We start from the raw sequence: 25,775 nt of genomic DNA on the forward strand, positions 1-25,775 counted from the left end.
TTCTTCACGTGTGTTATCTGAGAAAGGCACGTTCAGGTGTCTGCCCAGTCCCCCTCCCCACTTCACATACAGAGGGTGTTGAGTTGCCTGGCTCTCTGAGAGGGGTGTTTCACTGGACACACTTTTCCATGGTGACGTTGGTGGCAGGGCCCAGTGTCTCTGCAGGAAGTGGAGTGGTGAGAGGAATGGAAAAGAACAATGTTTTCCAGCAGGACCATTACCTTATGGAAACTGTGACACTGATTTGCAAATATCTCTTTTCTCTGACTACCTGGGGCTTTTATTAACATCAGACACCATGATGTTTTTGATTCAGAGTTGATGAAATAAAGCTATCATCAATTAAAATGTATACAAGTTAATCTCAGGATCATACTGTTGAGTAAAAAATAAAAGGCATGGAAGAATACAGACAGTATGATTTTATATAAAGGTAAAAAAATAAACTAAATATGTGTGTGTGTTTGTGTATGTGTGGTATAAAGATGCAAACATGTGTACAACTATAAAATTAAGCAAGAAAATGAAAAACACAAAATTAGAGAAGGTGATTACTAATTTTGGGAGGGAGGGAATGTTTGGGATGGGGTGGGACACCCACAGAGGATTTCAAATTAATAATAATATTCTTTTTAAAAAAGTGAGCAGTGAGAACAGAGGTGTTCATTGTTTGATAACTCTTTATATGTTACATATATTTTATGAATATTATGAATATTTACTATATTTAGTTAAACAATTAAACTGAACTCTTCTAACAAACAGGAGTGGGTAGAATGTGTATGGGGAGAGAGGTAAGTGTGTGGCTTATACCCATACATTTGAAGGAAGGACACTTTATTGGTTGCCAGCTTACTGTGAGTCAGCATGACCATGGCTTTCCTTATATCAGCAATTGCTGTATACTTTGAATAAAACTCTGTGTGTAGGGACTTCCCTGGTGCCGCAGTGGTTAAGAATTCACCTGCCACTGCAGGGGACAAGGTTTCGATCCCTGGTCCGGGAAGATCCCACATGCCGCAGGGCAACTAAGCATGTGCGCCACAACTACTGAGCCTGTGCTCTAGAGTCCGCGAGCCACAATTACTGAGCCAGAGAGCCACAACTCCTGAGCCCATGTGTCACAACTACTGAAGCCTGTGTGCCTAGAGCCCATGCTCTGCAACAAGAGAAGCCACTGCAACGAGAAGCCTGCGCACAGCAAGGAAGAGTAGCCCCCGCTCACCACAACTAGAGAAAGCCCACACGCAGCAATGAAGACCCAACACGGCCAAAAAAAAAAAAACCAAACCCATGTGTAAAAACTGAACCCAGGTACCCCTCTTGAATCAAAAGGTTTTTCTCTCCCTGACGTGGGAAGTAGGAATGAAATAATATAAGGTGAAAAAAAGGGCAAGGTACACAACTATGCACAGAGTTTCATTCTGATATTGTTTATGTGCACACATTAAAAAGGCTTGGAAAATGTCTATTAAAGTATTTAAAAGGAGCTATTTCTTGAATGATATCTTTTCAGGAGAGAAGATGGATTTTACAAGCAGCTGTCCTGTTGGTCTATTTCATTTCCCCCCATTTCTGGTGTGGTGGGTCCATCCTCTCCATCATTTTGTGCTGCCCAATGGGAGCACTGCTTTCTTTTCTTTATGTTTTAATTGTCTATGGAAGATTCTCCTTTCTGCTTTCCAAAAATGATGAAAATTTAATTTGGTCTCTGGAGCATGTTAGTGAATTCAGGAGCCAGGAGACCAGCCTAGGAGTAAGGAAATATGCAGGCTGGACAGAGGATTGTCATGGGAAATCCAGGATATATGGTCCTGGCAAGCACAGCATAGGCCAATAGTAGCTCGCTTCCCACCTATTCCCTCTTTCTTTTTCAGTCTACTCCACTGTCCCAGGTTAGGTTTCCTGTGTAGCAGACTGAGACTTAGATTAGTGTACTGGAGATGTATTAGAGAGTGTTCTTGGGACCAACATCTGGGGAAGGGAAGGGAAGAGGGGGATGTGAGAGATGGGAGGGGAGGGAGGGAAGGAAGCAGGATTGGGTGGAGGGAGAACTCAGGCTGGAATGTAGTCTCAGTGGAAACCTCAGCAGACCCTGCAGGGAATCATGAAAATGAGATAATAACCCTTCAGAGCTGTTCAACGTTAGGGTGATAAGGCTGGACCTTTATACCTCATGTCAATCAGACACTGGATGCTGGCCACCTCAGGAAATGGGCATGACCTTGGATGAGGGGTCTCTCCAGCTGAGGCAATCCCCAAGGGGGGGGCCGACAGCAGTCCCAGCAACTTAATCCCAAGTCCTTCATTCTTGAAGTGGGATCTGGGTGGCATGTTACACCATACCTGCAATCAGATTATTTTTTTGTTAAAACATGAATTTAATAATGTAACCTGCTGCTGAAAATTCTTCTGTGGCTCTCCATTGCCCACAGGAAAAGGACCAGACCCTTACCTTGGCGTCTCATGGCTTTTTGCACTCTGATCCCAATTCTTTCTTTCTGACAGTATTCCCCACCCTTGTCCATAACCTAAGAAAAACACACCATATTCCAGTTACATCAACATTTTCACATGCTGAATGTACACCTTTATATACCGTTTCCTCTGTCTGAATATCTTTACTCTCTCAAATTCTTACTCAGTCTTCAAAGCTAAGCTCAAATGTCCCTTTGTCTGGAAGGTCTCCAGGCAGTCTTTCCTTTCTGTGGGTTTTCACATCCCATTTTCCTTCTCTACTCATATTATTTTCCCTTTCTTTTCTTCTCTCCTCTCCTTACTTCTGCTTCTCTTCCTTGTTCCTGCACAGCTCTTCCCCATTTTCTCTGACTTCTTTCAAGTTCATTATGCAGGCCTTTACTGTGTCACTTATTCTGATATGCTCTAATTATTTGACTAAGAATAGCTGGCATATCAACATCAGTGTCACAGGGCCTCTTGCTTTATTAGGTGAGTTATGCAGCTTTTCTTAGAAATAGTATCAGAGTTGTTCCCAATACCTTCCACCTCGAGTAAGAGGCAGCTTATTCGTAGTTATTTGTTTTCGTATCTGACTCCTCCAGTAGAGTGAGAGCAATTTAGGGCCAGGGAGTCTGCCTGTCATCAGGTGTACCCTATGCCTAGCAAAGCCCTGTTGTAAGGGGTGGCTTTATTCAATGTCCGCTGAATGAATGAATATTGCTACATATGCCTTGCTTTTCATTAGAGAAAAGGGTTGATGCTGAAATGAAAGTGAGTTCCTTTGTTAAAGAATCAGAAAAAGGATGATAATAAATGACCACATTCCTTTCTAATATGCTCAGCTTTTTATTGCTGGGTTGATGTCACTCATGAGTTAATTTGTGTGATAAATTATCTGTTGCAAATGTAGACGTTCGCTTATTCCCATTTGTCCCTTATACACATTGGTAGTGGACGCTGATTGAGGTCCTACCATGTGCCAGGCTCTGCATTCATAATTTCTAATCCTCAGAATAATCCTACTAGATAGATATTGGTACACCCATTTTGCAGGTGAAGCAAGTGAGGCTCAGAAAGGCTCAGCTAAGTTGTCTGAGATGATACGCTTTCCAATGACCAGAATTTGAACCAGGGCAACCTGATTCCAGAGCTCTCCCACTTCCTATTACTTCCTACTGCTGAAATTCAGTGTACTGATACCATTAGTGCATATAGGCAATAAGAAATACTTACCTGTTAGAGGTGGAAGTCTTTTTTGAGAGCAATTCTGCTATCTTTTCAAAGAAAGGCCACAAAGTTCATATGTTAAAATGAAGCGCTGCTACTTTGTTGTTGGCATTCTGTCTAGAAGTGGGCAAATTAAATTTTGTCTGTGTGTAATTTCTTCAACTATGAATTAGTGAGAGAGTGGGTGAGAGTCATTATGAAAAAGAGTAATCTTAAAATACTCTGAAATATGAAAATATAATGAAACAATTCTACATTATCATTATATATTATTATTACCAGGAAAATGCTGCTGCTAATAGCTTATCATCATAGTGATTTCTCCATGCCAGGCACTATGCCAAGTGCTTTCTATGCATCATCCCATTTAATCCCCACAGCAACCCATGAGGTAAACGTGATTATCATAGGTACCCTGTGACCTAGCACTCTTCTTCTTAGGTATTTACATGAGAGAAATGAAAATAATAGTCCACAAACGTACTTGCATAAGAATGTTAATAGTACTTTCATTCATCAGATGTCTGTTAATAGGAGACTAGATGAACAAACTGTGGCATGTTGGAATATTACTCAGCAATAAAAAGGAAGTACCACTGATATACGCAACAACATAGGTGAATCTCAAAACCATTATGCTGAATGAAGAGTATATAGTTTCACAAAAGTACATGCTATGTTGTTCCATTTAAATGAAGTTTTAGAACAGGCTTCTGTTGGTGGAAAAACATCAGGACAATGGTTACCTTTGGGATGTAAGCTTGAAGAAGGTATAAGGGAATTTTCTGGGGTGATGGAAATGTTCTATGTCATGAATAGGGGCTTAGGTTACGCAGGGACATGCATTTGTCAGAACTCATCGAAGGGTATTTAAGGTTGTGCAATTCATTGTGTGTAAATTTTACCCAAAACATTGCAAACAAATATTGAACTCTGGTTAATCATATGCCCAGATGTTTAGAGGTAAAATATACTGATGTCTGTAACTTTTCTTGAAATGCATCAGAAATAAAATGGCTTGATGGATAGAGAGAGATGGTTAGATGGCTAGATATGTGATAAAGCAAGTATAGTAAATGCCAGTATAGAATCTAGTTGGTGGATATCATGGGTATTCATGATGAATTTCTTTCAACTTTTATATATGTTTGAAATATTTCATTAAAAATGTTGGAAAATGAAATAATAGATATCCAAAGAGGGAGGGTAATTAGAATAAACTAGAAAAAAGTACCCTGTTTAGTCCTTTTTCTGATACAGAATAAGCGCTTTCACCCAACAAAGCTCAGAGGACTCTCTCTTGCCTCCACACTGGAGTCAGAACTCCATCACATTCCAGCGTTTTACTTCTTGGTCCTGCCTGATGTTCAGTTCATCTCCTGCCACTCCCTGACAAATCTCACTCATTAGCCCCTTGAGATGACTTCTTCCTCCCTGCATTCTCCATGTACTTTTAGGCCTCTGTGCCTTCACCTTATACAGTTTCCTGTGCTTGGAAGGTCTCCATCCCTGTAAAATCTATACTTATCCTTATGGGTCCAGCTCACGTGTCCCTTATTGCCAATTTCTATTATAGTGCTGATCACATTAAGGTTGTTTCCTTCTATTTCCCCCTCAGGACTTAGAGGCCTTCGAGGATGGACAGAGTCAATGTCTTAGCTATGTCTTCTATGCTTAGGGCCTGGCTTGGAGCTCGGTGCAGAAAGCAAATTCAAGAAATATTGGCACAGGCAGCAAGAGCAAGAAGTGTTGGGTAGGTGAAATAGAATAGACCTGACATTGAAAAATCCCTGCACCATTCATTTGCCACTTTGGTCTCAGATCCTTTTCTTGCCCTTTCTTTGCTCCATTCTGTGTTATAGGGAGCTGACCCCTGCAAACAACATTTCCCAGGAACCGTTACCAGCTGGCTTCTGGTTAGATTCAGTCACTGTGAGGCACTGGTGAGAGATTAGAGGGAAGAGAAGGGAGGAAGCCAGGGTATTTCTCTCCTCCTCTCTCTACTTAGGAAAGTGTCCCTTTCCTAAGGACAGTGACCAAGTCTCCTGTACAGTTCTGTCTGCCATCGAATAAACTCTCCCTCTGTGGTCCCTCCTTCTGCCAGGCAGCTCTGCCATGGTTCCAGCTGCCTTTTGGTGACCTCAGCTCCTGGGCTCTGGTGACACCACACACTCCCTTTATTCCTCCAGCCCTTGGGATGGTGGTAGCTTTTAGCTCTTCATAATCTCTGATTTGACTTTCTATTCTCTACTTGGCTTTTAGGCTCCTCTGAAACCTTTGTGGCTAATTTCTTATATAGCTAGCTTGAGCTTTATTTTCCTGACTAGAGCCTCACTTATATAGCCGCATACTTTGTACCTCAGTTTCTGCATTTTTAAAATGAGATGATTGAGATATAAGATCACCAATTTCCTCCTTGCTAAAATTTCGATTGAAGGAAGATATGCTTTAGCAAGCCGTCAACACTGGCCCATTTTGAATTTCAAACAGAGAGAAAGAAAAAGTACTCCTAACATTTCCACTTAGTACCTTTTGTCCTTCCTGATACAGTATCCGTTTTGTTCAGCCAGGGCTCATCAACAGGGGAGAGAGGTGAGATTCCACCTGGAGTCCTGCCTGGCTTGGTGATTGAATGTTGCCTATTATGTGCCAATGTCAAAGGTACCAGCACTGATTATATAGTGACCAGAGGTCAGTGAGAAGCAGCAGGAGCTGGTGTGGCAATGAGGAGGGAGGGACCTGGGATCAATGCTGACCCCAGCCACTGCCAGCTCTGGCACATCTCTGAAGACAGCAAAGACCTCGGAGTTAGTGTGAGGATGGAAAGAAACTTGGAGAGGACGAGCTACTTCTCTGCTGGGACCTGCTAGTTCATGGTCATCAATTATCAGCTAACATTTTACCTACGCATCTTCTAACTTCCAAGTCTAGCATTTTCCACCTTATCAGTCTCTGTATTGTATAAAGCGTTATTTTATGTTTGAAAAGAAAGACAAAAATGAATAATATCTAATCCTTTCCCTCTGGGAACTCTCAATCAAGTAGGGGATATAGATACATGTATGACTCTCATTCATAAAAATAACGCTAACATAGCGCAAATAACATGTTTGGGGAATACCATGAAGAAGAAGGTATTCTGAGAGGAGTGTTTTGGAAGGAATTGATGGAAGGGTGAGATTTTGAACTAGGCCTTGAAAAATGATGGTCAGACTTAAGCATGAAGGAAAAGACATTGCGGCAGAGTTAACAGCCTGAGCAAAACACAGGGTGAGAAAGTGAAGTTCCTATGGGGAATAATAACTGAAATGATAGTAGTGGGTAGAAACAGATGGGAAGAAGGCAGGAATCAAGTGTTGAGTCAATATGGGATGGGGCATTTACAGTCTATTCTTATGCACCTAGGAGTCAGTGAAGGTTTTTGAGCAGGGATGTGGTAAAATCAGATCTCTGTTGTGGAAAGATTGGCCTTGTGTCCTGGGGGCATATGGATTGAGCAAGGAGAAGGAATGAAAAGAGCCCCATTAGGAAGGAGGCTATTGCAGTAGCCAATCTACCACCACTCTGATATCCCCTCAGAGGCCATGGACTCCTTAGGGTAATCAAGACAAAACAGAAATTAGTTGAGCTTGCATCATCTTAGGAATATTTACAGATCTCAAGAAGATTTGGAAGAATGACCAATATCTGGGTTTATACATGGCAGGGCTCATGCAGTGGGCTGTAAGGGGTCAAGGAATTGGGCTCTTGTGAGAGTCCAGCTGAAATCATTGACCATGAAGCCCAGTAAAACAAGGAAGGGGGTTAGCTAGAGGGTCAAATGCACGAAGTCCCACTGCAGGCAGCACTCAGCAGCTGTAATATCGGTGAGTGGGGAAGGACAGACTGTGAGATTAGTGAGGCCCTAGAGGGTTTCATAGATGACCAATGGTCACTTCTTATACTCTTATCTCATGCATCATGAGAGAATGGGAGTTGGTCTTTACCACTGTGTTCTTTCAAGCACATGTGGAGGCAGAGGGTAGTAGGGACAACATAGGTTCTAAAGTAAGGGATCATAGGTTAATTCACAACTCTACACTTACTGACCCTGTAACCTCTGAAGCAGCTCTTCACCATGCTCTGCCTCCTTCTGCTGCTCCTAGAAAAGCAGCCTGGTCAGTGGTTAACAGGGAGGGCCTTGTGGAATTGACTTAACTTCTCAGTCTCAGTTTCTTCCTTAGTAAAGCAGGGATACTAGTATTGCCTACCATTTGGAGTTGTGAGAATTAAATGGGATAATGCAAGCTAAGCTTTTAGCACAGTACATGGAACACAGTAACTAATTAATGATATAGTGTAATTACCATATTGTGTTACTCATACATAATCATAATTATTAACAACTGTAAAATGGGCATACAATCTGTAGCTCTGAGAGTTTCTGTGAGGATCAAGTAATGAATATGAAAATGCTTTTAAAACTATGAAACACTGTACAGATGTAAGATATTAATTATGATGATAACAATGACCTGTTTGAAATGAGATGCTCCCTAGGCACACATACAGAACCAGTGTTGTGTGATTGCTGAGGGAGCGGCTCATTTCTCCTGGATGGTTAGCCTTCTTTGTCTGCCCTGGCTTCTCTCACTGCCTAGAATTAGCTGATAATTGCTCATCCACCCATGCTGCCCTGAGTGGGGTGTTTGGTCTATTCTCGCTGTGGCTGATAACAAGGATGCTGCTGCGATAAGCAGATAATGGATGAAGCCAGCGTTCGCTCCGAAGGCAGCCTTGGGTGGTCACCAAAAGCCAGCACTACCCAGCCATCTGATGATGGAGAACGCAGAGCCCAGTTGCATTTAGAGCCTCATCACCTACAGATCCGTTAAGAAATTTGCCCGAAGGTCATGCAGTGGGGAAGTAGAGAAGTCGGTTTTGGAGGCCTGTTTTGATTCTAAACCTTGGGTTCTTTTTGCTTTGTGTTCTTTGTGCCTCTGATTGCCTCCTTTGAGGGTGACAGAAAGGGGTTAATTAGTGTGTTGGGATGGAGGAAGTTGGCAGAAATATCCTGATGAGCTTGAAAACCCTCTTGGCTGTTTGTATTAGAGGTGATCACTGAAGGAGTGGGCAAAAGACCTATCCTGAGGGGAGTGCTAATTATTATCTATTTGAAAAAAGTGACGGTTGCCATTCCCAGAAATCGTGGCAAGAGCTGATGTTCAGCCCTGGTAATCTTTCCAAGTAAGAATGAGCACTAGGCCCAGCAAAATTATCTTTTCCCTCCCAATCATTTTTGCTCCCAATTTCAATGAGAAGTAAAAAATTGCTTCAGTTCCAAACCTCAGAGTCATCTAACTCCTTCTGCCTCTTCCTCTGTCTCCAATCAGTCCTAAACTCTGTTGATTTTCCCGTCATAAAGGCTCTGTCTCACAGTCCCTCTATCCCTACCTTGGTCAGGGCCCTGCTCCATCTCTCTATGTCCCACTCACCCTGTGCATAGGCGCCAGCGTGAGCTTTCAGAAGCAAAACTCTTTTCACATCATATTCTTTCTCAAAGTACTTCATGACATGTCCACAGTGTATAGAATAAAGTTCATGGGCATGGTGTTCAAGACCCTTCAAGATCAGGCACCTTTGTCATCACTCATGCTGCCCAGCAACACCCTCCTTACTTTCTCATACTCATTCTTCAAGGCTGAGATTAAAAATAATCTTTGTTGTGAAGGTTTTCTTGATTCTCTTGATGAGGAATAATCAGTTACTCCTCTGCATTTCCACGGTCCTGGTTTGGGTGTGTTTATTTCATGCTGTTTTATGTATTCCGACTTATCTGAGTGTTCATTTTCCTGCCCAGATAGCAGGCTCCGTATGAGCAGAGGCTGGGCCGTATCCATCTCAGCATCCCAGAGAGCACCCATTGATCCCAAGCCGCAGGCCACAGAGGGGACTCAATTAACACTTACTCATTTGCCCCCATTCTACTGCAACTACCTAGCTGAGCCACATTAAAAAACAAAGCAAAGCAAAACAAAACAAAATAAAACCCCCCAAGACCCCTACTTTTGTCTGAATAACTCATGTATAGAGAGTTTCTGAGCTATGAGTAGATCTCATGATCTAGTTGTGCCTAAAAACTACAGGAAAAAGATGTTCAGGCATAAAATCAATGAGCAACACACCAAAGGTAGAAAAGCAGATCCAGGATACTCTCCTCCCTCTGTTTGCAGCTAATAGTGCTGTCCACACATTTGGAGGTGGTGGGTGTTTCATTTATTTGCTTATTTTATATATTTTTGCATTCTTCTTTTTCCTCTTACATTAGATGCATTGTCAGGTGTCCCTAAATTGGGATTAAATTATGCGAGCTGTATATTTTTAAAATGGTAGCTTGAGCATATATTATAGTCACTTCTGTGTCACCAAGTCCAGGAAATAATAGAGAAGACAGATATTAAAATAAATCTGTATCTACCTGATACGGGGAAAGAAGGGACATGGTGAATCAGAAACTATGAGAAATCTCTGAAAGACAGAAAGCAGACGGATTTGGACTAAAGATGAAAGAACAGCCTGGGACAGGTGTGACAGGATTGTACCATGAAGGTGATAGCAGCACCAAGAATGTGTGGGTTCTGGGGCTGGAGGAAGCTCAGGAGACACCGAGAGGCCAGGTGATAGGGGTTCCATAGAGGGAGCAGCTAGGCGTGTTGACTTCACTTGTTGGCTAGGGGAGGGGACATTTGCTCCCAGGCAGAAGTAGCATGTGGGGTCTTTGAGCCAGAGGGATGGGCCCAAGGTTCAGGTGGCTGGCACTGCTGGCAGAAACATTTTAAAAACAGTGTCGTTAACATTTAGTAAGAGAGAGAAACCAGAGCACATGAAACAACAGTGAATGTTGTACAGACATTTGAGCTGGGAATGAAATAGGGTCACTGACTTAGTAATTCAACAGATGGGAAGTTCAGCCTCGAGTCCTCACCATTTAGGGTCACAGCCATCTCAGTTTGCCCAGGACTGAAGGGATTTCGGAATCACTTTCAGTGCTAAACCCAAGAAGGTCCCAGGCAAATAGGGACATGTTGGTCACCCCGCCACCATCCTTCTTTTTCTTATCTCATCTATCAAAGCAGTGTCTCATTTGACCTCTTGTTTCAAAAGCTGCTCTCGCTACTCTGTGGCTCAGTTTTTGGCAATTCCCAATGTTGGTCGTGTGGGTTTCAGATGACTTATGTAACACATGCTGTTGCCCCCTATGATTTATTGTTGTCACGGAAAACATTTACAATTATATTAATTTGGCATATGTTGAGTGAGATATGTAATCATTATGATTCATGGAATCAGGAGACCCGTATTGTATTTGTCGTATGATTTTTTTCACGGCCAAACCAAGTTTTAGTTTTCATTCTAAGTTCTCCAGGTTCTATAACTGTTGCTGATGTCCATGCCCTTTTTAATTACACTGATCTAATCAACTCCAGCATGGAATTATATACACTTAACTGCAGGTAAGAAAGCAAGGTTCTGGGTCTGATTCTCTAGCAGTTGGAGGTCTCTTGCCCCAAGCTTGAGAAGGTATCTGTGGACATTCCTGGGTACTCATCCAGCCAGACTTCTCCCTATCAGATGGTTTCAGCAGCTGTGTGCTATTACCCATCCACAAGTCAGGATCTTTAAGCATTTGTAACTTTAATTAATTCATTCATTTATTTGGTCAATCGGCAAACATTTATTGAGAAACTATTATGTTCCAAAAAGTTCTGGTGTTGAAGATTTAGTAGTGAATGAATAGACAAAATCTCTGATTTCAGGACATATATTCTAGTGGGAATGGGACATTGGTAAAAGAATGAATGAACAGACAACCACCACAAAACTAACCACAAGTAAACCAGAAAGCTGTCAGACAGTGCTGGATGCTTAGCAGATGAATAAGGCTGGTGCTTTGATGAAAATTTCCTAGGTAGTGACTTCTTCTTGGTGGTCAGTAAGGCCTTTCAAGGAGGTGACATTTAGGTTGAAATTGAATGGCGGGCAGCTGGCCATGTAGAGATGGGGAAATGGGACAAAAAAAGGCATGCTTGTTGGAAGAAAAGCTAGGAAAAAACTCCCAGGAGGAAATAAATCTGAAGTATCTGAGGATCAGCAAAAAACCCAGGGGGGCGGGAGCTGTAGGTTAGCCTGAGGTCTCAGGAGGCTGTGGAGAGGAGTTTGGGTTTTACGCTAAGTTAGTGATAAATCTGTGGAGAATTTTAAGTAGGGGAGAGATAATATACAAATTAAAAAAAAAAATCATTCAGATTGTGGTGGAGAGAAGGGATAGAAAAATCTGAGTGTGGAGGCAGGGAGTCCAGTTAGGCTGCTGCAAGAGTGGTCCAAGGAATGATGATGGTGGTGTTGGCCTGAATGGTGGTAATGAAGGTGGCAAGAAGGAAATGACAATGGAATATATGGTGGAAGTAAAGTCGATGGGACTTGGGACTGATTTGATGTGGGAAGGAGGGTGTGGTGGGTTGAATTGTGGCCCCCAAAGATATGTCCACCTGGAACCTCAGAATGTGACCTTATTTGGAATAAGGGTTTTTGCAGATATAATTAAGATAAGGATCTTGAGATAAGATCATCCTGGATTACACTAGGTCTGAAATACAAGGTGAATGTCTTTATAAGAGACAGAAAAGAGACAGACACAGAGACACAGAGGGGTAGGTCATGTGAAGACAGAGGCAGAGATTAAAGTCGTGCATTTACAAGTCAAGGAATGCCAAGGATTGCTCACAGCCAACAGAAGGTAGAAGAGGCATGAAATGGATTCTCCTTCAAAGCCACCAGAAGGAATCAACCCTGCCAACGTCTAGTTTTGGACTTCTGGCCTCTAGAACTGTGAAAGGATAAATTTCTGTGGTTTTAAGCCAAGTTTGTGGTAAATTTGTTATGGCAACCACAGGAAACTAATAAAGAGGGGAAGAGGGAAGTCAAGAATATCTCCTGAGTTTTTTAGTTTTAGCTACCTAGTGGATGATAATACCATTTACTGAGATGGGGAAGACTGGGAGAAGAGCAAGATATTCTATAACTAGTCTTATCTTCTAGAGGTGGCAAGGTGGAAGGAATTCCACATGAAGTAGAATTCAGTTCCAGCTTGCAGATCCAGGGAAGAGGAGAGGGGTAAGCAGAGGTGGTTCCAGGTCTAGGGTTAAAATACAGAGGGGAGGGCCAAGAGCATTGTTCAAATAAAAGACTGACAGGGGGATCTAGTGTGCCTCACTCTAATCTTCCTTCCCTTATTTGTGAATGAACTTGGGGCATTTCCTTAATTTCTTTGAATCTCATTTGCTTCATTTTAAAATAGAAGTTTAAAAACATGTAGCACTTTTATTTTGGAGTGAAGATGTTATCCTTTATTTTTATCATTTTCCTAAGATGTTTATTAAAGATCAACATTTTCCTCTTTTTATTCCACCTACAATATCAAGAGAATTAGTTGAAATGCACTAATGTGGTTAAGGGGAAGAATTCCCCATCAGTAGAAGGAAGCTCTGCTACCTTGCAGTATTTGGGAACAGAAATGTGTTCAAACCAGCTGCGATTTCCAAGTGCCTTAAATGTTATTTGAAAAAATTTTCAGGAATTTCCCAACTTTTCATTCAAGAAATTCCTCCCCCCACCCCCTGCCAATGCCTGGTCCAAAAGGGATCACTTTACTGTAATATGGTATTTATAAACACATCAAGGTATTTTATTGAAAAGAATTTTCAAATTGGGGAATCGAAGAAAAATCTTTTAAATCATTAAGGCAATTGCCTCTTGCTTTTCATGTAAGATCATGGATGCCATGATAAAATCAGTGCAATTGCTCAACCCTCCTGTGTCAGTTGCCTATAAATTTTCAGGATTCAGTCAGTAATCCTTGAATGTGCTGACAGATTCTTTAGGGTTTGGTTACTGCGGTTAGAAAACATCTAGGAAGCTGTAAATAATGGCCTCCCTGTCTTTGCTCAAGCTGTTTTCTCTGCCTGAAAATCCTCCCCCTTCCCCATTGTCACATCCATCCTGGTCTCCCCTAATCCTTCAGAACACTGCTTAAAGGCCCCATTTCCAGGAAAATCACTCCTTTTATTACATTCATGATGAGGTGGAGATCTTGGGAGAACTCTAGGCATTCCCTGCCCCGACTCCACACCAGCCAGCTGTGACCCCATCCTCCTTGGACCTCCTTCCATGGCAATTTCTGTACCTCTCTCAGCTTGCTGGACACTGTCTCCCTTAAGTGCTGTAGTTTTCCTTTTCTTGTTTCTTTCTTCTCAGCATCTTGATCTATACTCTTTTCACCTCTGCTTTCACTCATCACAGCCTTACACAATGAGGAATGGAAAGGGTCCGTGAGCATGGATGGATGGATACATGCTTATAGGCATGTAGGCATGCTGAACACACATGCTGTCTATGAATTGTGAAGTGGCTCTTTCTTTGCCCCCATGCTTGCTTTGGCAGTATACAGCAGGTGCAACATAGATGGACTGTTCTGGCACTTGGGTCCTTTTCAATTTAGCTTCTTGAACCACCAGTTTGGCTCCTTCTTCCTTACTTCTCAATTCTCCCTTGATTCATTTTACTGCTCAGTCTCCCATAAAACTTCTCCATAATACTCACAGCTGGTTTTCCCTGGATAATAATTCAGCTTATCTCTTGACCATGGCTTCTCCTAACTATGGCTTCTCTGGTGTGATGATAGACCCTCGAATTACCTTGGATAAAACACTTCTGAGCTCAATCCATTCTTTGGGACTTCCTTTCTTTCTTCTACTATTGGACCTGTCTTCATTTTTATTAATGGGGTGTTTTTTACCTTATTGATAGTAACTCAGGGAAGAACTAAACTCCAGAGACATTATACTCTCTTTAGAGAGACAAAGATTTAGAGAAAGATATATGGCAGCCCCAGTTTATTTATACATCAAGTTTCATGGAAACCTTGCTTTAGAGTATAGAAAAACTACCTGAGCTTTGTAGATTCATTTTCTGAACAGCTGTAGTTTTGGGAGACCCAGATCCATGTAATTACTTGGTAAATCATAATGGGGCCCCACAGTACGATGGCATGACTAAGGAGAAGGGTGGCTGTAAAGACATAAGACTGTTTTTCCAAAGTTAGGCAAGAAAATCAGATTCATTGCTTTCAAAATCCATCCTGTCTATTCACACCCACCTCACATTGATAATTTTATTGATGATATAGTTTAAAAGATATCACTAGATTTCTGACTGTCAGTGTTCAAAGGCCCTTAGAGACTGTCTAGTGTGGTGTTTTCCAACGTGAGAGATTATACCCTCTTGGTACTGGGGTCATTTTGATGAGGTATCTAGATACAATACTAAATACTGTTGATTCATATAGTACGAGGCATTCCCTTTTTAAATTCTCCAGGCCTTCTGATTAACCAAGGAAAAGGCTGCAATTTGGAGCCCAAATGTCCTTATCACCTCTCCATTACTTACTAATCATCTTTATTTATTCATTTGTTTATAAATAAAAAAGCAAACACAAGACTCAAACTTTCTATAGGCAACCGTCTCTATGAAGTGAATTTTTAATGCCTCTGTTGTCACTGTGTTTATTTTTCATGTTTCATGATTACATGTGGCAAGGGGTATTCATTTACTATTTAACATGGTAATATAAGCTTTCCATTTGCAAATATTTATATAAGTAAAATTGTGAGTTAACTAAAAGGGAAATAATGACACTTATTGAGACCCACAGAGTCTCAGGCTTTGGGAAGTCCGTGGTGAAAAATAAAGATGCAGTCCCCACTCTCTTTAGAATTAAGTCAATTTGTTGAACCTCGCAGTTTTTGTGACTTACATTTGTCCTTCTAATTTGGAGCTTCTAGGAATTATTTCCACCAAGTATGTGACTTAATTCTACCTTTTGGCAATGAACTCCTCAAGAATACATGATGCAATGGGAAGCCAGGCAAGGCTGGGATGTGTCAAGGCATTCCAGATTGGGGCCACTCCTGCAGGCAACAGGCTTCATACAAGCCTCTCTCCATTTTATGAGGCGATTTAACTCATGGCTGATTCAGGAAAGAGCTAGTCCACTAAATGCTTCCATGGCTTCTGTCAGAAGATGGCTGGGTACTGCTCTTGAAAGCTCTCAGGACATCATGTAATCCCTTTCCCCCAGCAGAAGGTGGATTGATGCCACATCTGAGAAGTGATTGGTGGTGTTGTTTTCAGGAACCACTTCCCCTCAGTCGTCATCCTAGCTTTCACTTTTCTAAATCAAGTGGGGGAAAAAAGATATTGGGGTCTGGTGAACATCTGGGTAACACATTAGTCAAAGGAATCTGTTTCTCTTTTCCTCTTACAGCGAGGAAACTATCCTCCATTCCTAGCAAAATGATTAATGATAGCACACGGAAGCCAACAGCGTATGAGCTTTTACTTTACTTTCTTTTTTTTCCCTTCTACCTGTGGACGATAGGCTTTTCCTATCTGTGTTCTGGCTTGGGACAGTCAACATTCCAGGAGTCTATCAGGTCTGTTTCTTGAGAGGCCTGTGGATTTGCTGATTGACTTCCTTTTTGGTGCACTTGAGCAATTATTTGTTGTAGATGATGCAGAAATTTCTGAGGCATAAAAATCTGCCTTTGCCCTCTACTTCAATTTCTCCCTATCTTTATCAGGTGAAGGCAAACCACAGCCCAGACAGACAGGAAGGCACATTCACAAGTGTGTGGTGACCTGAAAGTGTTGGCTGACTCATGAGTGAGGTCAGGGTCACCTCCTGTGGCCACCTGATTTCAGACACCACAGAGACAACAGAGACCTAGCCCCAAGCCCCCAGCTCAGCCCTTCCTGCAATGGCTTAAGGCCTCACAGCTCCCACTTCAGTTTACAAGAACTGGGAAGAGCTATGCATGTATGTAGAAGTGGGGACTTTTGTGTCTTCCTGTAGCCTCATGAGGCCAACGTGGCATCCTCTCTCTGCTGTAAGACCCTCCCTGCCCACAATTCTTACTTCCATTTCCATTTTTTTTTTCAGCTTGACCATTCTCCTCTGAGTACTCCCCCCCATTCCCACTCCTGAGCACACAGGGCAGCCTCTCTGTTGTGATCTGGGTCTATAGGACAGCTTCTCTTGCCTTATTCCCCCAGATTTGCACCCCTACACTGACTGTTAACTCCTTACTTCCTCATCCTCCCCTCACACACAGAGGCCATGGAAGGCCTCAACTTAGAGCGAAATCTAAGCCATGCTTTTACCACAGAGAAGTGCCTCCCTCTCATCCAGCCAACTTACTGGCTAGCCCTGGATCTTTGGGAGATTGGTCTTATTTGTGGCTCATTTGTCATCCTCACAGGCCCGAACAGTGAGTTAGATAAGGGTAGGAGAACTGAAAACCTTGTGTCTTCTGAAACCCATCCATCTCTGTGCCTCCCTCCTCATTCTTGGGCTCCATTTACAGCTTTTCCCAGGCCTGTTCTTTCACTCATTTTGCACCCAGTTCTCACAGCTCCTGCTCCTTTAACTAATGTCCCGTCTCCTGGCTCAGTTAGTTCTCACCTCAGAGCATGGGGTCTGTGCTCACCTCCTTCATCCTCTCTCTTACTTAAGTGTCTGTGAGTCCCATGGAGGCAGAGAGCATGCCTGATTCATCTCTGTTTTCTCCCTCATTCACAGTACAGGGTCCAGCATGTAGAAATCACTTCATTCGCTGACTGAAAACTGAAAGCGATGGTTGGGATATGCCTCCGTGGCATGATATCGGGATGTGATAGAGCCCTTTATGATCGTAAACACACCCAAGAACACCTGAAATGGAAGCAAAAGCCAGTGAGGGAAGACACAGAATACAGCCCTTCATTCCAGAGTCTCTAGAGTCAGGCACTACTGACTGAGTGCCTTTTCTGTGCCAGGTGCTGTGCTGAGGAGGGGAGAAAGATAAGATCTTTTGGAGCTTTGGAGCTTACTGTCTAGGGGGATGTATACATGTATGCCTTATACAAAATAATTTAACTTATAAAAAGCTAGTTCCATTTATGAATATTAATGAATTAGAAGTGGGGATAGAAAAATTATATAACATGTAGAAATGACAGAAATGATAGAACTTAGGAAACATTTAAGAGAGTTACATAACATGTATAAAAAAATTCAGTTTTATTTTTATTTAAAAAACAAATGGTGCCCAGTTCCTTGAAGACCTTATAACCCAGGAGAGATCTGATTGCATCTGGTGAAGTGTGTCATTACTGAATTGTTGCAATGTGCCTCTCCATGCGTAATACCTGGTAATTACACTACATATCTCTAGATCGTTTATGTAGTTACATGAGCCTGTGTTACCTATACAAGTAAGCAAAGCTTTAATAATAAAAAAGAAGCATTTAGTCAATAGCATAAAATATCTGTAAGAGAGAGTGGTTAACAAGCTTATTAATAAGGTTAATAAGCACATTAATAAAGTTAATATATTTATGCTCATCAAGTTAACCATTTGATGATATTGATGGTGTTTATTATAGAGCAGAGGGCATCTAGTGATTAGATCTAAGTATATGCTGAATCATTAGTTTCTTTTCAGAGACATAGAAATAGATTTTTTTTATTTTTTCAGTACAGTTTTATGTCTTGTGAGAACAAAGAACATCAAGCAATTCAGGGATACATTCCTTCAAGGTTTAAAAAAAACAGATCAGCATGTGCACAGCTAGTCAGTATGGCCTTGGCACCTGGGAAGGGAGTCTTCGTATGGAAGGAGTACCAGCATTGGCATCCCAGGAAGGGAGGCATTTAATCTTTATTTTTAGCATGGCCATTCTTTACTTCTGGTCAATACACACTTTTCTGTAGTAATTAAAGCAGATGTACAATGTATGTTTGATAGGTCACAAACAGGCTATTTTGTGGCCTATCATGTATAAGCCAGAATGACTTCCCCATACCTCAATATATGAGCATTTCTTTTTATCACAGGTTACCAGAAACTTAGTATCTTAAAACAACACAAGTATTTTATCTTACAGCTGTAGAGGTCAGGCATCTGAAATGGGCCTCACTGGGCTAAAATCAGGGTGTCCACAGGGCTGTATTTCTTCCAGAGGCTGGAGGGAAGAGTTCATTTCCTTGTCTTTCCAGCTTCTAGAGATTGCCTCCATTCCTTGGGTCATGGCCTCACATCACTCTGACCTCTGCTTCCATCGTTACATCTCCTTCTCTGACTCCTGCCTCCCTCTTTCACTTACAAGGATCCCTGTGATTACACTGGGTCTGCTTGGGTAACCCATGGTAATCTCCCCATCTCAAGAGCCTTAATCTTAGTCATACCTGCAAAGTCCCTTTTGGCATATAAAGTAACATTCATAGGTTCTGTGGATTAGGACATGGGTAACTTTGGCAAGGGGCACTATTCTGCCTACCACAAAAAGTACCTAAAAAGAATTCTTAGCTAGATACATGAAAGACTGGGGGCTAGAGGTGTGGAGCAATGGCTCTACCATGGTGCCCTTGAGACTTTGCCTCTATCCACATAGACTATGCAGGCAAAGACTTGACCTGTGGTGCATCTGGGTGTTGGCCCTGTGATCCTCCCAGAATGTGAGAGGATGGGAGGCCTGTCATGAGAGTTTCTCATTGCCTCCTGGGTTCTGATGCTGTAAGAGGCTTAGAAATAGATTTTAAACTAGAAAGAACCTGACTATCTCTTAGGTAAGAGTAACTGAACAAATACTGTACGTGTCATTTCAATGTCTCTGTATAATATGTGTTCCTTTTTAGACGAGATTGGGCGCGTTCAGGGTGGTATGGCCATAGACTGTGTTCCTTTTTAGTTTATAAAGAGGTTATAAAAATAAAATGACAAAACATTTTGTATTACTGACGTAACAGTGTTTATATAAGGTATACTTCTAAAATTAAAAAAATTAAAAGTTATGTGTATTTAAGGTGTACAACATGATGATCATATACATACACGTAGTGAAATTATTACTGCAGTGAAGCTAATTAAATGTCTTCTCATATAATTACCATTTTTCTGTGTGTGTAGTAAGAGCGCCTGATATGTATTCTCTTAGCAAATTTCCAGTATTCATTATATTATTATTAATAAAGTTTATTTTCCACTATACTTGCAACTATAATTAGAGCATTATTAAATAGAATTTATGAGAGTATGCAAATTTCTAGAAACTAAATGATGTATAGTTAAAAATCAGAATAAGCAACATTCTGCTTTAGATCTTAAAGTCAACATATCCCAAAGGTAGTATCTTTTCCCATTAGCCAGTTAGTGAGCTGTTTTCACATCTACTTATTATCCGTATGATAATCCAACTGTAGAATGCAAAATGGTGTGAAGTTGTAAACAGTAACAACAAAACAGCTTAACAGTGGCTGTGTGAGGAACTCGCAATCACTGAAACATATATTCTTAGGTATCAATTTTTTTTTGAAGGAGGTGTTTAAACCCTCAAAATATATTGATGACAAGTCTGAATTTTTTTCAGAAATGTTTATTGAATTCTAAACTATTGATATTTTACATAATGGTCTATGGAGTAAATATTTGAGCATAGGCCATCCATTCTCCTGAATGTTGGAGAAGACTAAAAGCCATTTTTCATGGAGAATTCTGGCTCAGTCCCTAGGCATGTGGCTCTCAGATCCGTGGGCTGGGTGGATATGTATGTAGACCATGGCATATTTCCTGGTTAGGAACCCAGAGCCCACTAGGGCAGTGTTTTTAGACTGTGGGTTGCAACCCATTAGCAGATCATAAAATTAGTTTAGTGTACTGCTGTCCAGTAGAAATATAATGCAAGTCACATAATAATTAAAAAATTTCTATCAACCACATGAAAAAAGCAGTTGAAGTTAATTTTAATAATAAATGTTATTTAATCTATTATATTAAAATATTATTTTGACATGTAATGTAAAATTATTAATGAGATATTGTACATTCATTTTTTGTACTAAGTTTTCAAAATCTGGTTTTTATTTTACCCTGGCACACCTCAGTTCAGACTAGCTACATTTCAAGTTCTCAATAGCTATATGTGGCTATTGGCTACCAAACTAAACAGCCAAGCTCAGTGCCTGCAAGTTTATACATTGAAATAGAATAGAATAGAATGGAAAGTTTCAGCAGGCATTGCTCATAGTAAGGTCATAGTTTTTCAGGGGATGCAAAGTGTGTTTCTGAATGAGGGTTGTGGTTTAAAAGTATGTTTGACAGACTCATAGACATAGAGAACAGACTTGTGGTTGCCAAGGGGCCAGCGGGGAGGGAGAGGGATGGACGGGGAGTTTGGGGTTGGTAGATGCAAACTATTACATTTAGAATGGCTAAACAACAAGGTCCTACTGTGTAGCACAGGGAACTATATCCAGTATCCTGTGATAAGCCATAATAGAAAAGAATATAAAAAAAGAATGTCTATATGTGTATAACTGAGTCATTTTGCTGTACAGCAGAAATTAACACAACATTGTAAATCAACTATACTTCAATTAAAAAAATTTAAAAAAATATGCTTGAAAGCTGATGTATTATAGCACATTGATCCTTCTCCCAGCTTAAGTTTCTATGGAGATGTACTAAAGACAGTTGCTTTCTTGACAGTATGAAGAGCTCCATGGGGCACTTGCCAGGCTCACCACTTCTTGATGTCTACTCAAGCCTTAGATACTTAGATATGTATCAAGTAAGACTTAAAGGAGTACTTGAAGGATTATGCAGCTCACCAGTCTGCATGTATGCTCAAACTTTTCTGGACCAATCCAGATCGGCAGAGAGATGGGGCCCTTGACTCTAATCAGGTTTTTTTTTCTATAATTTGATTTTGGTGTGACGTCTTCATAATAATGTTCAAAGCTGCTATAAGGACAGTGCTGTCACCATGTGTATGGGCACTTTAACACATTGCTGAGGGAATGTGCATTGGTACAACATTTCTAATGGGCAATTCAGTGATGCATAGCAAAAAAATTAAAAATGTGTGTGCCCTTGGACCCAGCACTTCTAGGAGTTTATTCTTCCACTTCCAGGAATAAATGAAGGTGATAAATGTGTGTGTAAAAGTTCATCTCTACTAAATGCATTGAGGTATGTTGGACTGGATCCTGGAATAGAAAAAGGATATTGGTGGAAAAACTACTAAAGTCTGAATAAAGTATGGAATTTAGTTAATAATAATATCAAAGTTTGTTTCTTAGTTGTGACAAATATACCATGGTAATATAAGATGTTAATGTCAGGAAAAACTGGGTGTGGATGTATGGAAACTCTGTACTGTGTTTGCGACTTTTCTGTAAACCTAAAATTACTTTAAAACAAACTATTTATTAAAATATTTAAAACTTTAAAAATTTAATTTTTTATAAAAATAAGGATTTTCATTGTAGTACTACTTGTAAAAGCAAGAATTTGGAAACAGGCTAAATATCCAGTCTCGAAGATTGCTTAAATAATTTTGATGCCTCATAGGATGAAGTACCAGGCAGTCATTTAAATGATGTTGTAGAATTGTATTTTTCAACAAGTAAAGATGCTCATAATATATTAAGTGAAAAAACAACTTCCAAAATATTGTTTTATTAAAATATGTGCATAAAGAGGATTGGCAGAATGTTCACCAAAATATCAAGAGTGGTTATCTCTAAATCAATGAGATTAGAGGAGATTTTTAAAAATATATATTTTGTGTGTATATGTGTTTTCTAGTTTTTCTTTACTGTGCTTTTATTGGTTTTCTAATAAGAATTTTTTAAGATTTTTTTTTTTATTTGCAAAAGCAGAATAGATGAGTCAGAGTGCCCTGACATGGCGTGACAGCGATGAGTGTGCTCTTACCACAAACTTGGAAACAAGGGGCTCAGAAATCAACATCGAGAAGTATTAGCATTGAGTTGGGTGAAATCTCTTTAAAGAATCAGAATGACTCACAGGCCAGAATTAATGCTGGCTGCAACCAAACTTGGCATTCAGAAATGCAATTCGGAATGTGTCTGTTGGAAAAGAATTGGTAAAGGATGCATGTGTCTAAAGGAAAATCCACAGAGATGGCTGGTGCCCATCTCAGCAGGCCCCAGAATGAATTGCCCTGTCAGACTGGCCTCAGTTTCTCTTTCTTCCTGATAAGTCTGCCCCATGGTGAATTGGAAGCATCATCATGTTATCCTGACCTAATAACAATAAGCATTTAGATCAGGTTAATTCTCTGACTCTAATCAGGGTTAGGCCCACTAAAGAGCCTGCCGGTCACTTGGCTCTCCATGTAGCCTGTCCACAACTGGTCAGGCTGACATGAGCATCCATCCACTTGACAATGAGTTTCCTCATTGTGAATTAGCAGATTTGGCAGCGAATTTGATGAATGTCTCTGTGAGCATTGTTAGAATGAGTCAATGCTCTGGGTCCAGTCATATCCATGGCTTTGACAGGAGGAATTTATGAGCCCAGGAGGGGAGGGGCCAGATTGTAGACCCTGTAAATTGCCCAAGATAACAGTCTCCTTTGGGCCTTGTCAGGCATCCTCTCAGCCTCATCTCCTCAATGCTACGAGTTGTATTTCTCTTGGTATGTGGCAGCTCACTCATTTTTTTTGCAGTGCCTTGCCATTCCATCTGATATTGAGAAAACCACTCTGGGTAGGGCAGCAGAATCCAGTGGGGTGAGTGCTACAGGAACCAAGTCAAAGAACTCAGAGAGACATGAGAACCTGACAGACTTCCACTGGGGGTTGAGTCGTTTCAGGTATCGACCCCAGGTTGGTCGAGATAGCTCGTATCACTGTCCATCATAGCTCTGTTGTGGTGAGAGAAACATTAAACTTGGAGTCCGCAGGTTTCAGTGCCACATTTTTGGCCTCATTATCTGGGTGGCCTTGCACAAGCCAACTTTTAGGTCCTTGACCATAAAGTTTAGAATATATGTAACGCATAATAATAATAATATGTATCGCACAGAATTTTTATAAGTTTAATTGCTGTGATTGATGGAAAAGTATACCATAAGCTGAAAGAACTTTACCAAGTAATGTTATTTCTCTATTCATGAGCCATAAGTAGAATTTCTGTGTGTGAGTGATTCTTGAAATGCAAGCAAATTGAAATTTTTGTGTCCTAGAAAGTGGAAAGCCGATTTAGTTTGTTATGTAACGTATAGAAATCTATCAATTACCGAAAAGACAGCCAGCAATGCCCTAGCTTGCTCAAAACTTCATAATTGAATATTTAAATTATATTAAGACTCTCATAACTAGGTTTTGTTCTGAATGATTGCTGTGCATCCAAATTATATTTCTATTTACTTTTTTTAACGTACAATTTTATAAAGGTGATTCTTTTTCTGCCAAAAATTACAAAGTGCTACAGAAGCCTCTCCAACCTAGAAGCCCCTAGAATTCTTTTTTTTTTTTTAATTAATTAATTTATTTGGTTGCACCGGGTCTTATTTATTTATTTTATTTTTATATTTATTTTTGGCTGTGTTGGGTCTTCGTTTCTGTGCGAGGGCTTTCTCCAGTTGCGGCAAGTGGGGGCCACTCTTCATCGTGGTGCGCGGGCCTCTTCACTATCGCGGCCTCTCTTGTTGCGGAGCACAGTCTCCAGACGCGCAGGCTCAGTAGCTGTGGCTCACGGGCCCAGTTGCTCCGCGGCATGTGGGATGTTCCCAGACCAGGGCTCGAACCCGTGTCCCTGCATTAGCAGGCAGACTCTCAACCACCGCGCCACCAGGGAAGCCCCCTAGAATTCTTATGGGTAATTTTTTGTGAGCTTATGGCCACATTACCTGATTCCCTTGTCTGGCCTGTGCCCTACTTGGAAGATTAAGTTCACTTGTGACCTTTGCATGGCCACACATAGTACAGCAAGAGAAAGACCTCTGGAACTGTAGTTAGAAGACCCTCATTGTGTGGCTTCTGGTATATCATTTCACCTCTCCAGGTCTCAGATTCCTTTAATAAAATGGGAAAAAAGACTTTCTTTTTCCATTGGGCATCTTTATCCACCATCGGCTTCTTCTTATTTGGTTCACACTTTTCCCTCTGCTTGGAATGCCCTTAATCCTTTTCTCCTGTTGAAATTCTACTTGTCTTTCATGGTCAGCAGATGATACTTCTTATTTGAAGCCTTCTGTTCTTTCTTCAGTTAGATGATCTCCCACCTCCAAACTCCTACAGCAGTTAAACTGTGCTTCTCTCTCACTGCATTTACTCCAGTTTAATTATTATAATAATTATTGGTGTATAGGCAAAATGATCATATCCATGTAACAGAGCTTTGTTTTTGATGAATACAAAGCTACATGAAAGTTTATATAGATATCTTCTCTGAATACTGGATTATTTTTTAATGAGATAACCATAAGAAAATAGATAACTGAAAAGAAAGTCCATTTCAAGGAGAGACTGAGCTGTTAAAACTATCTTAGCAGTGATAAAGTAGGATCCATCTTAGAAGGTCTGCCTCAGGAAAGAAGTTTGAGGGGAAATCTGGCCCCACTTCTAAAATTTCTGGCCCTAAGTATCTCATTTGTTAAGATGTGTGAAAGGGAGTTTGCCTTGTTTGCGATGCTCAGCAACTTTGAATACCGTTCTCATATCTGGGGAATATCTTAATTATAAATTTTGCTTCCTCAAGGAAGAAGCCAGCATTTTCAGGGCATAGGCGTGACCACATGCTCCATTAGCCAGAGCTATTCATGTGAGAATTCATTTTATTTGGAGCGAGCTGGGAATCAGCTGTTGTAAGAACTCCATCTTTTTTAGTGAGCGTGGTGGTGTGGCATCTGTTTTGGGGGTCAGCGGTTGCTGCCTGTTTGTGTCCAGGCCCCAAGATTGGTGGTGCAAGCCACAGTGTCTGTGCACAGCTGCAGGGACGGAAATACCTTTACTGGAGTGCTTGAGTAGTATGATTTGGGTGTTGCTCCTGGTGGGTAGACTCCAAACTGGATCTAGGGCTTTCTCCAGAGGTTCTGTGTACTATTTCAGTAAATCTCTTTTCTGCTTAAATTTGATGGACGGATTCACTCGGTTGCAACCAAGAACTCTGACTAATAAGGTGGACATAATTCTATATGACAGGA

At 40.9% G+C, this 25,775-nt stretch overlaps 3 long non-coding RNA genes across 6 annotated transcripts in view; 2 read left to right on the forward strand and 1 right to left on the reverse strand.

Annotated features, from left to right (window-relative positions):
- The window catches only part of LOC309665097, a 914,413-nt gene that overhangs the window by 213,894 nt on the left and 674,744 nt on the right, over positions 1-25,775 (forward strand). The gene's annotated exons all lie outside the window — the stretch shown is intronic.
- The window catches only part of LOC309665080, a 267,884-nt gene that overhangs the window by 102,850 nt on the left and 139,259 nt on the right, over positions 1-25,775 (forward strand). The gene's annotated exons all lie outside the window — the stretch shown is intronic.
- On the reverse strand, positions 1,480-24,089 carry LOC309665084. 2 transcript variants are annotated; one of them, XR_014266202.1, is made up of 2 exons: positions 17,292-24,089; positions 1,480-15,955 (listed from the first exon to the last, which is right to left on the reverse strand). It is a non-coding gene; the product is annotated as an uncharacterized lncRNA (long non-coding RNA). The 2 variants fall into 2 exon arrangements; XR_014266203.1 differs by having other exon boundaries at positions 17,246-24,089.

This window comes from Balaenoptera physalus (genome assembly GCF_965194825.1).
Source record: "Balaenoptera physalus genome assembly, chromosome: 7".
Taxonomy (NCBI): domain Eukaryota; kingdom Metazoa; phylum Chordata; class Mammalia; order Artiodactyla; family Balaenopteridae; genus Balaenoptera; species Balaenoptera physalus.